The sequence below is a fragment of the Triticum aestivum genome, chromosome 4B, assembly GCF_018294505.1.
Source record: "Triticum aestivum cultivar Chinese Spring chromosome 4B, IWGSC CS RefSeq v2.1, whole genome shotgun sequence".
In the NCBI taxonomy this organism is placed as follows: domain Eukaryota; kingdom Viridiplantae; phylum Streptophyta; class Magnoliopsida; order Poales; family Poaceae; genus Triticum; species Triticum aestivum.
Genome location: NC_057804.1, coordinates 666,177,428 through 666,191,200, shown reverse-complemented (window position 1 = coordinate 666,191,200; position 13,773 = coordinate 666,177,428).

Here is a 13,773-nt window from a genome sequence, read left to right as displayed (position 1 = left end):
CGCCGCCGCCGCACACCCCGCTATCGGAGCCGACCCGCCGCCGCCGGAGCCCCGCCGCCCCTAGCCAACCCCGCCGGAGCCGCCCCGCCTCGCCGGAGGTACCGCCGCCGACGACGACGCCTTTTTTTTTAAAACCACTTCGGTTTTTAAAAAAAACCCTAGTTTTTTATTATTATTTTTGATCGGTTTTATCGGTTTATTTGTGAAGGAAATATGCCCTAGAGGCAATAATAAAGTTATTATTTATTTCCTTATTTCATGATAAATGTTTATTATTCATGCTAGAATTGTATTAACCGGAAACATAATACATGTGTGAATACATAGACAAACATAGTGTCACTAGTATGCCTCTACTTGACTAGCTCGTTAATCAAAGATGGTTAAGTTTCCTAACCATAGACATGAGTTGTCATTTGATTAACGGGATCACATCATTAGGAGAATGATGTGATTGACTTGACCCATTCCGTTAGCTTAGCACTTGATCGTTTAGTATGTTGCTATTGCTTTCTTCATGACTTATACATGTTCCTGTAACTATGAGATTATGCAACTCCCGTTTACCGGAGGAACACTTTGGGTGCTACCAAACGTCACAACGTAACGGGGTGATTATAAAGGAGTACTACAGGTGTCTCCGAAGGTACATGTTGGGTTGGCGTATTTCGAGATTAGGTTTTGTCACTCCGATTGTCAGAGAGGTATCTCTGGGCCCTCTCGGTAATACACATCACTTAAGCCTTGCAAGCATTACAACTAATGAGTTAGTTGTGAGATGATGTATTACGGAACGATTAAAGAGACTTGCCGGTAACGAGATTGAACTTGGTATTGAGATACCGACGATCGAATCTCAGGCAAGTAACATACCGATGACAAAGGGAACAACGTATGTTGTTATGCGGTCTGACCGATAAAGATCTTCATAGAATATGTGGGAGCCAATATGAGCATCCAGGTTCCGCTATTGGTTATTGACCGGAAACGTGTTTCGGTCATGTCTACATTGTTCTCGAACCCGTAGGGTCCGCACGCTTAAGGTTTCGATGACAGTTATATTATGAGTTTACATGTTTTGATGTACCGAAGGAGTTCGGAGTCCCGAATGAGATCGGGGACATGACGAGGAGTCTCGAAATGGTCGAGACGTAAAGATTCATATATTGGATGATATGGTTAGGCCAAGGGGTCAAGCCCATGAGGCTTTAGGTCGGTGCAAAAGGGGTTCTGCGGAGGCCAGGGGGGCAAATGCCGGAGACCCTGGCGTCTGGCCCTGGGCCAGACGCCGAGGCCCATGGCGTCTGGGCCAGACGCCAAGGATAGTGGCGTTTGGTCCTGGAGTCCGAGTGGGACTCTTGCCTTTCGGGCAAAACCGACTTTGAGGAGGCTTTTGCTCCAAGTTTCGACCCCGGGGCTCAACATATAAATAGAGGGGCAGGGCTAGCACCAAAGACACCACAATTGATCCCTTGGATCTCTTAGCCGTGTGCGGTGCCCCCCTCCACCATAGTCCACCTCGATAATATCATAGCGGTGCTTAGGTGAAGCCCTGCGACGGTAGAACATCAAGATCGTCACCACGCCGTCGTGCTGACGGAACTCTCCCTCGACACTCGGCTGGATTGGAGTTCGAGGGACGTCATCGAGCTGAACGTGTGCTAGAACTCGGAGGTGTCGTAGTTACGGTGCTTGATCGGTCGGGCCGTGAAGACATACGACTACATCAACCGCCTTGTGCGAACGCTTCCGCTTACGGTCTATCAAGGTATGTAGACAACACTCTCCCCTCTTGTTGATATACGTCACCATGATCTTGCGTGTGCGTAGGAAATTTTGAAATTACTACATTCCCCAACAATGGGATCTGAGCCTACGTTTTATGCGTTGATGTTATATGCACGAGTAGAACACAAGTGAGTTGTGGGATATACAAGTCATACTGCTTACCAGCATGTCATACTTTGGTTCAGCGGTATTGTCGGATGAAGCGGCCCGGACCGACATTATGCGTACGCTTACGCGAGACTGGTTTTACCGTTGTGCTTTGCACACAGGTGACTAGCGGGTGTCTGTTTCTCCAACTTTAGTTGAACCGAGTGTGGCTACGCCCGGTCCTTGCAAAGGTTAAAACAGCACTAACTTGACGAACTATCATTGTGGTTTTGATGGGTAGGTAAGAATGGTTCTTGCTCAGCCCGTAGCAGCCACGTAAAATTTGCAACAACAATGTAGAGGACGTCTAACTTGTTTTTGTAGGGCATGTTGTGATGTGATATGGTCAAGACGTGATGCTATATTTTATTGTATGAGATGATCAACATATTGATGTTCAACATATAGTAGATATGATCAACATATTGATGTTCACCGTTGAAACTACTCCATCTCACGTGACGATCGGACATGGTGTAGTTGATATGGATCACGTAATCACTTAGAGGATTAGAGGGATGTCTATCTAAGTGGGAGTTCTTAAGTAATATGATTAATTGAACTTTAATTTATCACGAACTTAGTCCTGGTAGTATTTTGCAAATTATGTTGTAGATCAATAGCTTGCGTTGTTGCTTTCATATGTTTATTTTGATATGTTCCTAGAGAAAATTGTGTTGAAAAATGTTAGTAGCAATGATGCGGATTGGATCCGTGATCTGAGGTTTATCCTCATTGCTGCGCAGAAGAATTATGTCCTTGATGCACCGCTAGGTGACAAACCTATTGCAGGAGAAGATGCAGACGTTATGAACGTTTGGCTAGCTCAATATGAAGACTACTTGATAGTTTAGTGCATCATGCTTAACGGCTTAGAATCGGGACTTCAAAGACGTTTTGAACGTCATGGACCATATGAGATGTTCCAGGAATTGAAGTTAATATTTCAAGCAAATACCCGAGTTGAGAGATATGAAGTCTCCAACAAGTTCTATAGCTAAAGGATGGAGGAGAATCGCTCAACCAGTGAGCAAGTGCTCAGATTGTCTGGGTACTACAATCGCTTGAATCAAGTGGGAGTTAATCTTCCAGATAAGATAGTGATTGACAGAGTTCTCTAGTCACCATCACCAAGTTAGTAGAACTTCGTGATGAACTATAGTATGCAAAGGATGACGGAAATGATTCCTGAGCTCTTCGTGATGTTGAAATCAACGAAGGTAGAAATCAAGAAAGAGCATCAAGTGTTGATGATTGACAAGACCACTAGTTTCAAGAAAAGGGCAAAGGGAAAGAAAGGGAAACTTCAAGTAGAATGGCAAACAAGTTGTCACTCCCGTGAAGAAGACCAAAGCCTGAAACTGAGTGCTTACACTGCAAAGGAAATGGTCACTGGAAGCGGAAATGCCTTGAATATTTGGTGGATAAGAAGGATGGCAAAGTGAACAAGGGTATATTTGATATACAGGTTATTGATATGTGCCTTACTAGTGTTTATAGTAACCCCTGAGTATTCGATACTTGTTCGGTTGCTAAGATTAGTAACTCGAAACAGGAGTTACAGAATAAACAGAGACTAGTTGAAGGGGAAGAGACGATGAGTGTTGGAAGTAGTTCCAAGATTGATATGATCATCATCGCACACTCCCTAAACTTTCGGGATAAGTGTTAAACCTAAATAAATGTTATTTGGCGTTTGCGTTGAGCATGAATATGATTTGATCATGTTTATTGCGATACGGTTATTCATTTGAAGTTTAAGAATAATTGTTATTCTGTTTACATGAATAAGACCTTCGATGGTTACACACCCAATGAAAATAGTTTGTTGGATCTCGATCATAGTGATACACATATTCATAATATTGATGCCATAAGATGCAAAGTTAATAATGATAGTGCAACTTATTTGTGGCACTGCCGTTTGGGTCATATCGGTGTAAAGCGCATGAAGAAACTCCATAAAGATGGATTTTCGGAATCACTTGGTTATGAATCGTTTGATGCTTGCGAACCGTGCCTTTTGGGCAAGATGACTAAAACTCCGTTCTCCAGAACAATGGAACGAGCTACTGACTTATTGGAAATAATACATACCGATGTATGCGATCCAATGAGTGTTGATGCTCGTGGCAAGTATCATTATTTTCTGCCCTTCACAAGATGATTTGAGCAGATATAGGTATATCTACTTGATGAAACATAAGTCTGAAATAGTTGAAAAGTTCAAAGAATTTCAGAGTGAAGTGGAGAATCATCGTAACAAGAAAATAAAGTTTCTACAATCTGATTGTGGAGGAGAATATTTAAGTTATGAGTTTGGCCTTCATATAAAACAATGTGGAATAGTTTCACAGCTCACGCCACCTGGAACACCACAACATTATGGTGTGTCCGAACGTCGTAACCGCACTTTATTGGATATGGTGCGATCTATGATGTATCTTACTGATTTACCACTATCGTTTTGGGGTTATGCATTAGAGACAACTGCATTCACTTTAAATAGGGCACCATCAACATCCTTTGAGACGACGCCTTATGAACTGTGGTTTAGCAAGAAACCAAAGTTGCCGTTTCTTAAAAGATTGGCGCTGCGATGCTTATGTGAAAAAGTTTCAACCTGATAAGCTCGAACCCAAATCAGGGAAGTGCGTCTTCATAGAATACTCTAAGGTAACTATTGGGTACACCTTCTATCACAGATCCGAAGGCAAGTTATTTGTTGCTAAGATTGATCCTTTCTAGAGAAGAAGTTTCTCTTGAAAGAAGTGTTTGGGAGGAAAGTAGAACTTGATCAGGTAATTGTACCTTCTCCCTTATTGGAAAGTAGTTCATCACAGAAATCAGTTCCAGTGATTCCTACACCAATTAGTGAGGAAGTTAATGATGATGATCATGAAACTGCAGATCAAGTTGCTACCAAACCTCATAGGTCTTCTAGAGTAAGATCCGCACCAGAGTGGTACGGTAATCGTGTTCTGGAAGTCATGTTACTAGACCCTAATAAATCTACGAACTATGAGGAAGCGATGATGAGCCCAGATTCCGCAAAATGGTTTGAGGCCATGAAATCTGAGATGGGATCCATGTATGAGAACAAAGTGTGGACTTTGGTGGACTTGCCCGATGATCGGCAAGCCATAGAAAATAAATGGATCTTCAAGAGGAAGACGGACCCTGATAGTAGTGTTACTATCTACAAAGCTAGACTTGTCGAAAAAGGTTTTTGACAAAGTTCAAGGTGTTGAATACAATGAGATTTTCTCACTCGTATCGATGCTTAAAAGTCTGTCCGAATCATGTTAGCAATTGCCACATTTTATGAAATTTGGCAAATGGATGTCAAAACTACATTCCTTAATGGATTTATTAAAGAAGAGTTGTATATGATACAACCAGAAGGTTTTGTCAATCCTAAAGGTGCTAACAAAATGTGCAAGCTCCAGCGATCCATCTATGGACTGGTGCAAGCATCTCAGAGTTGGAATATACGCTTTGATAAGTTGATCAAAGCATATAGTTTTATACAGACTTGCGGTGAAGCCTGTATTTACAAGAAAGTGAGTGGGAGCACTACAACATTTCTGATAAGTATATGTGAATGACATATTGTTGATCAGAAATAATGTAGAATTATTCTGCAAAGCATAAAGGAGTGTTTAAAAAGAGTTTTTTCAAAGAAAGACCTCGACAAAGCTACTCACATATTGAGCATCAAGATCTATTGAGATACATCAAGATGCTTGATAAGATTTTTAATGAGTACATACATTGACAAGATTTTGAAGTAGTTCAAAATGGAGCAGTCAAAGAAAGAGTTCTTGCCTGTGTTGCAAAGGTATGAAATTGAGTAAGACTCAAATCCCGACCACAGCAGAAAATAGAAAGAGAATGAAAGTCACTCCCTATGCATCAGTCATAGGTTCTATAAAAGTATGCTATGCTATGGACCAGACCTATTGTATACTCTGCCCTGTTTTGGCAAGGGAGTACAATAGTGATCTAGGAGTAGATCACTGGACATTGGTCAAAATTATCCTTAGTGGAATAAGGATATGTTTCTCGATTATGGAGGTGACAAAAAGGTTCATCGTAAAGGGTTACGTCGATACAAGTTTTGGCACTGGTCCAGATGACTCTAAGTCTTAATCTGGATACATATTGAAAGTGGGAGCAATCAGCTAGAGTAGCTCCATGCAGAGCATTGTAGACATAGAATATTTGCAAAATACATACGGCTCTGAATGTGACAGACCCGTTGACTAAGCTTCTCTCACGAGCAAAACATGATCACACCTTAGTACTCTTTGGGTGTTAATCACATAAGCAATGTGAACTAGATTGTTGACTCTAGTAAACCCTTTGGGTGTTGGTCACATGACGATGTGAACTATGGGTTTTAATCATATACAGATATGAATATTGGTGTTAAATCACATGGCGATGTGAACTAGATTATTGACTCTAGTGCAAGTGGGAGACTGAAGGAAATATGCCCTAGAGGCAATAATAAAGTTATTATTTATTTCCTTATTTCATGATAAATGTTTATTATTCATGCTAGAATTGTATTAACCGGAAACATAATACATGTGTGAATACATAGACAAACATAGTGTCACTAGTATGCCTCTACTTGACTAGCTCATTAATCAAAGATGGTTAAGTTTCCTAACCATAGACATGAGTTGTCATTTGATTAACGGGATCACATCATTAGGAGAATGATGTGATTGACTTGACCCATTCCGTTAGCTTAGCACTTGATCGTTTAGTATGTTGCTATTGCTTTCTTCATGACTTATACATGTTCCTATAACTATGAGATTATGCAACTCCCGTTTACCGGAGGAACACTTTGGGTGCTACCAAACGTCACAACGTAACGGGGTGATTATGAAGGAGTACTACAGGTGTCTCCGAAGGTACAAGTTGGGTTGGCGTATTTCGAGATTAGGTTTTGTCACTCCGATTGTCGGAGAGGTATCTCTGGGCCCTCTCGGTAATACACATCACTTAAGCCTTGCAAGCATTACAACTAATGAGTTAGTTGTGAGATGATGTATTACGGAACGATTAAAGAGACTTGCCGGTAACGAGATTGAACTAGGTATAGAGATACCGACGATCGAATCTCGGGCAAGTAACATACCGATGACAAAGGGAACAACGTATGTTGTTATGCAGTCTGACCGATAAAGATCTTCATAGAATATGTGGGAGCCAATATGAGCATCCAGGTTCCGCTATTGGTTATTGACCAGAAACGTGTTTCGGTCATGTCTACATTGTTCTCGAACCCGTAGGGTCCGCACGCTTAAGGTTTCAATGACAGTTATATTATGAGTTTACATGTTTTGATGTACCGAAGGAGTTCGGAGTCCCGGATGAGATCGGGGACATGACGAGGAGTCTCGAAATGGTCGAGACGTAAAGATTCATATATTGGATGATATGGTTAGGCCAAGGGGTCAAGCCCATGAGGCTTTAGGTCGGTGCAAAAGGGGTTTTGCGGAGGCCAGGGGGCCAAATGCCGGAGACCCTGGCGTTTGGTCCTGGAGTCCGAGTGGGACTCTTGCCTTTTGGGCAAAACCGACTTTGAGGAGGCTTTTGCTCCAAGTTTCGACCCCGGGGCTCAACATATAAATAGAGGGGCAGGGCTAGCACCAAAGACACAACAATTGATCCCTTGGATCTCTTAGCCGTGTGCGGTGCCCCCCTCCACCATAGTCCACCTCGATAATATCGTAGCGGTGCTTAGGCGAAGCCCTGCGACGGTAGAACATCAAGATCGTCACCATGCCGTCGTGCTGACGGAACTCTCCCTCGACACTCGGCAACTCGGAGTTCGAGGGACGTCATCGAGTTGAACGTGTGCTAGAACTCGGAGGTGCCGTAGTTACGGTGCTTGATCGGTCGGGCCGTCAAGACGTACGACTACATCAACCACCTTGTGCTAACGCTTCTACTTATGGTCTACCAGGGTATGTAGACAACACTCTCCCCTCTCATTGATGTACGTCACCATGATCTTGTGTGTGCGTAGGAAATTTTGAAATTACTACGTTCCCCAACAGTGGCATCCGAGCCTAGGTTTTATGTGTTGATGTTATATGCATTAGTAGAACACAAGTGAGTTGTGGGCGATACAAGTCATACTGCTTACCAGCATGTCATACTTTGGTTCAGCGGTATTGTCGGATGAAGCGGCCCGGACCGACATTACGCGTACGCTTACGCGAGACTGGTTTTACCGTCGTGCTTTGCACACAGGTGACTAGCAGGTGTCTGTTTCTCCAACTTTAGTTGAACCGAGTGTGGCTACGCCCGGTCCTTGCGAAGGTTAAAACAGCACTAACTTGACGAACTATCATTGTGGTTTTGATGCGTAGGTAAGAACGGTTCTTGCTCAGCCCGTAGCAGCCACGTAAAATTTGCAACAACAACGTAGAGGACGTCTAACTTGTTTTTGCAGGGCATGTTGTGATGTGATATGGTCAAGACATGATGCTATATTTTATTGTATGAGATGATCATGTTTTGTAACCGAAGTTATCGGCAACTGGCAGGAGCCATATGGTTGTCGCTTTATTGTATGAAATGCAAACGCCCTGTAATTGTTTTACTTTATCACTAAGTGGTAGCGATAGTCGTAGAAGCAATAGATGGCGTAACGACAACGATGCTACGATGTAGATCAAGGTGTCATGCCAGTGACGATGGTGATCACGACGGTGTTTCCGAGATGGAGATCACAAGCACAAGATGATGATGGCCATATCATCTCACTTATATTGATTGCATGTGATGTTTATCCTTTATGCATCTTATCTTGCTTTGATTGACGGTAGCATTTTAAGATGATCTCTCACTAAAATTATCAAGAAGTGTTCTCCCTGAGTATGCACCGTTGCGAAAGTTCTACGTGCTGAGACACCACGTGATGATCGTGTGTGATAGGCTCTACGTTCAAATACAACGGGTGCAAAATAGTTGCACACGCGGAATACTCAGGTTAAACTTGACGAGCCTAGCATATAACAAATATGGCCTCGGAACACGGAGACCGAAAGGTCGAGCATGAATCATATAGTAGATATGATCAACATATTGATGTTCACCGTTGAAACTACTCCATCTCACGTGACGATCGGACATGGTGTAGTTGATATGGATCACGTAATCACTTAGAGGATTAGAGGGATGTCTATCTAAGTGGGAGTTCTTAAGTAATATGATTAATTGAACTTTAATTTATCATGAACTTAGTCCTGGTAGTATTTTGCAAATTATGTTGTAGATCAATAGCTTGCGTTGTTGCTTTCATATGTTTATTTTGATATGTTCCTAGAGAAAATTGTGTTGAAAAATGTTAGTAGCAATGATGCTGATTGGATCCGTGATCTGAGGTTTATCCTCATTGCTGCGCAGAAGAATTATGTCCTTGATGCACCGCTAGGTGACAAACCTATTGCAGGAGCAGATGCAGACGTTATGAACGTTTGGCTAGCTCAATATGATGACTACTTGATAGTTTAGTGCATCATGCTTAACGGCTTAGAATCGGGACTTCAAAGACGTTTTGAACGTCATGGACCATATGAGATGTTCCAGGAATTGAAGTTAATATTTCAAGCAAATACCCGAGTTGAGAGATATGAAGTCTCCAACAAGTTCTATAGCTAAAGGATGGAGGAGAATCGCTCAACTAGTGAGCAAGTGCTCAGATTGTCTGGGTACTACAATTGCTTGAATCAAGTGGGAGTTAATCTTCCAGATAAGATAGTGATTGACAGAATTCTCTAGTCACCGTCACCAAGTTAGTAGAACTTCGTGATGAACTATAGTATGCAAAGGATGACGAAAATGATTCCCGAGCTCTTCGTGATGTTGAAATCAACGAAGGTAGAAATCAAGAAAGAGCATCAAGTGTTGATGATTGACAAGACCACTAGTTTCAAGAAAAGGGCAAAGGGAAAGAAAGGGAAACTTCAAGTAGAATGGCAAACAAGTTGTCACTCCCATGAAGAAGACCAAAGCTGGACCAAAGCCTGAAACTGAGTGCTTACACTGCAAAGGAAATGGTCACTAGAAGCGGAAATGCCTTGAATATTTGGTGGATAAGAAGGATGGCAAAGTGAACAAGGGTATATTTGATATACAGGTTATTGATATGTGCCTTACTAGTGTTTATAGTAACCCCTGAGTATTTGATACTTGTTCGGTTGCTAAGATTAGTAACTCGAAATAGGAGTTACAGAATAAACAGAGACTATTTGAAGGGGAAGAGACGATGAGTGTTGGAAGTAGTTCCAAGATTGATATGATCATCATCGCACACTCCCTAAACTTTCGGGATAAGTGTTAAACCTAAATAAATGTTATTTGGCGTTTGCGTTTAGCATGAATATGATTTGATCATGTTTATTGCGATACGGTTATTCATTTGAAGTTTAAGAATAATTGTTATTCTATTTACATGAATAAGACCTTCAATGGTTACACACCCAATGAAAATAGTTTGTTGGATCTTTATCGTAGTGATACACATATTCATAATATTGATGCCACAAGATGCAAAGTTAATAATGATAGTGCAAATTATTTGTGGCACTGCCGTTTGGGTCATATCGGTGTAAAGCGCATGAAGAAACTCCATAAAGATGGATTTTCGGAATCACTTGGTTATGAATCATTTGATGCTTGCGAACCTTGCCTTTTGGCCAAGATGACTAAAACTCCGTTCTCTGGAACAATGGAACGAGCTACTGACTTAGTGGAAATAATACATACCGATGTATGGGATCCAATGAGTGTTGATGCTCGTGGCAAGTATCGTTATTTTCTGACCTTCACAAGATGATTTGAGCAGATATAGGTATATCTACTTGATGAAACATAAGTCTGAAATAGTTGAAAAGTTCAAAGAATTTCAGAGTGAAGTGGAGAATCATCATAACAAGAAAATAAAGTTTCTACGATCTGATCGTGGAGGAGAATATTTAAGTTATGAGTTTGGCCTTCATATAAAACAATGTGGAATAGTTTCACAGCTCACGCCACCTGGAACACCACAACGTTATGGTGTGTCCGAACGTAGTAACCGCACTTTATTGGATATGGTGCGATCTATGATGTATCTTACCGATTTACCACTATCGTTTTGGGGTTATGCATTAGAGACAGCTGCATTCACTTTAAATAGGGCACCATCAACATCCGTTGAGACGACGCCTTATGAACTGTGGTTTAGCAAGAAACCAAAGTTGTCATTTCTTAAAAGTTTGGCGTTGTGATGCTTATGTGAAAAAGTTTCAACCTGATAAGATCGAACCCAAATCAGGGAAGTGCGTCTTCATAGAATACTCTAAGGTAACTATTGGGTACACCTTCTATCATAGATCCGAAGGCAAGTTATTCGTTGCTAATATGGATCCTTTCTAGAGAAGAAGTTTCTCTCGAAAGAAGTGAGTGGGAGGAAAGTAGAACTTGATCAGGTAATTGTACCTTCTCCCTTATTGGAAAGTAGTTCATCACAGAAATCAGTTCCAGTGATTCCTACACCAATTAGTGAGGAAGTTAATGATGATGATCATGAAACTGCAGATCAAGTTGCTACCAAACCTCGTAGGTCTTCCAGAGTAAGATCCGCACCAGAGTGGTACGGTAATCGTGTTCTGGAAGTCATGTTACTAGACCATGATAAATCTACGAACTATGAGGAAGCGATGATGAGCCCAGATTCCGCAAAATGGTTTGAGGCCATGAAATCTGAGATGGGATCCATGTATGAGAACAAAGTGTGGACTTTGGTGGACTTGCCCGATGATCGGCAAGCCATAGAAAATAAATGGAACTTCAAGAGGAAGACGGACCCTGATAGTAGTGTTACTATCTACAAAGCTAGACTTGTCGAAAAAGGTTTTTGACAAAGTTCAAGGTGTTGAATACAATGAGATTTTCTCACTTGTATCGATGCTGAAAAGTTTGTCCGAATCATGTTAGCAGTTGCCACATTTTATGAAATTTGGCAAATGGATGTCAAAACTACATTCCTTAATGGATTTATTAAAGAAGAGTTGTATATGATACAACCAGAAGGTTTTGTCAATCCTAAAGGTGCTAACAAAATGTGCAAGCTCCAGCGATCCATCTATGGACTGGTGCAAGCATCTCAGAGTTGGAATATACGCTTTGATAAGATGATCAAAGCATATACTTTTATACAGACTTGCGGTGAAGCCTGTATTTACAAGAAAGTGAGTGGGAGCACTACAACATTTCTGATAAGTATATGTGAATGACATATTGTTGATCAAAAATAATGTAGAATTATTCTGCAAAGCATAAAGGAGTGTTTAAAAAGAGTTTTTTCAAAGAAACACCTCGGCAAAGCTACTCACATATTGAGCATCAAGATCTATTGAGATACATCAAGATGCTTGATAAGATTTTCAATGAGTACATACCTTGACAAGATTTGAAGTAGTTCAAAATGGAGTAGTCAAAGAAAGAGTTCTTGCTTGTGTTTCAAAGGTAAGAAATTGAGTAAGACTCAAATCCCGACCACAGGAGAAAATAGAAAGAGAATGAAAGTCACTCCCTATGCATCAGTCATTGGTTCTATAAAAGTATGCTATGCTATGGACCAGACCTATTGTATACTCTGCCCTGTTTTGGCAAGGGAGTACAATAGTGATCTAGGAGTAGATCACTGGACATTGGTCAAAATTATCCTTAGTGGAATAAGGATATGTTTCTCGATTATGGAGGTGACAAAAAGGTTCATCGTAAAGGGTTACGTCGATACAAGTTTTGGCACTGATCCAGATGACTCTAAGTCTTAATCTGGATAGATATTGAAAGTGGGAGCAATCAGCTAGAGTAGCTCCGTGCAGAGCATTGTAGACATAGAATATTTGCAAAATACATACGGCTCTGAATGTGACAGACCCATTGACTAAGCTTCTCTCATGAGCAAAACATGATCACACCTTAGTACTCTTTGGGTGTTAATCACATAAGCAATGTGAACTAGATTATTGACTCTAGTAAACCCTTTGGGTGTTGGTCACATGACGATGTGAACTATGGGTGTTAATCATATACAGATATGAATATTGGTGTTAAATCACATGGCGATGTGAACTAGATTATTGACTATAGTGCAAGTGGGAGACTGAAGGAAATATGCCCTAGAGGCAATAATGAAGTTATTATTTATTTCCTTATTTCATGATAAATGTTTATTATTCATGCTAGAATTGTATTAACCGGAAACATAATACATGTGTGAATACATAGACAAACATAGTGTCACTAGTATGCCTCTACTTGACTAGCTCGTTAATCAAAGATGGTTAAGTTTCCTAACCATAGACATGAGTTGTCATTTGATTAACGGGATCACATCATTAGGAGAATGATGTGATTGACTTGACCCATTCCGTTAGCTCAGCAATTGATCGTTTAGTATGTTGCTATTGCTTTCTTCATGACTTATACATGTTCCTGTAACTATGAGATTATGCAACTCCCGTTTACCGGAGGAACACTTTGGGTGCTACCAAACGTCACAACATAACTGGGTGATTATAAAGGAGTACTACAGGTGTCTCCGAAGGTACATGTTGGGTTGGCGTATTTCGAGATTAGGTTTTGTCACTCCGATTGTCGGAGAGGTATCTCTGGGCCCTCTCGGTAATACACATCACTTAAGCCTTGCAAGCATTACAACTAATGAGTTAGTTGTGAGATGATGTATTACGGAACGATTAAAGAGACTTGCCGGTAACGAGATTGAACTAGGTATTGAGATACCGACGATCGAATCTC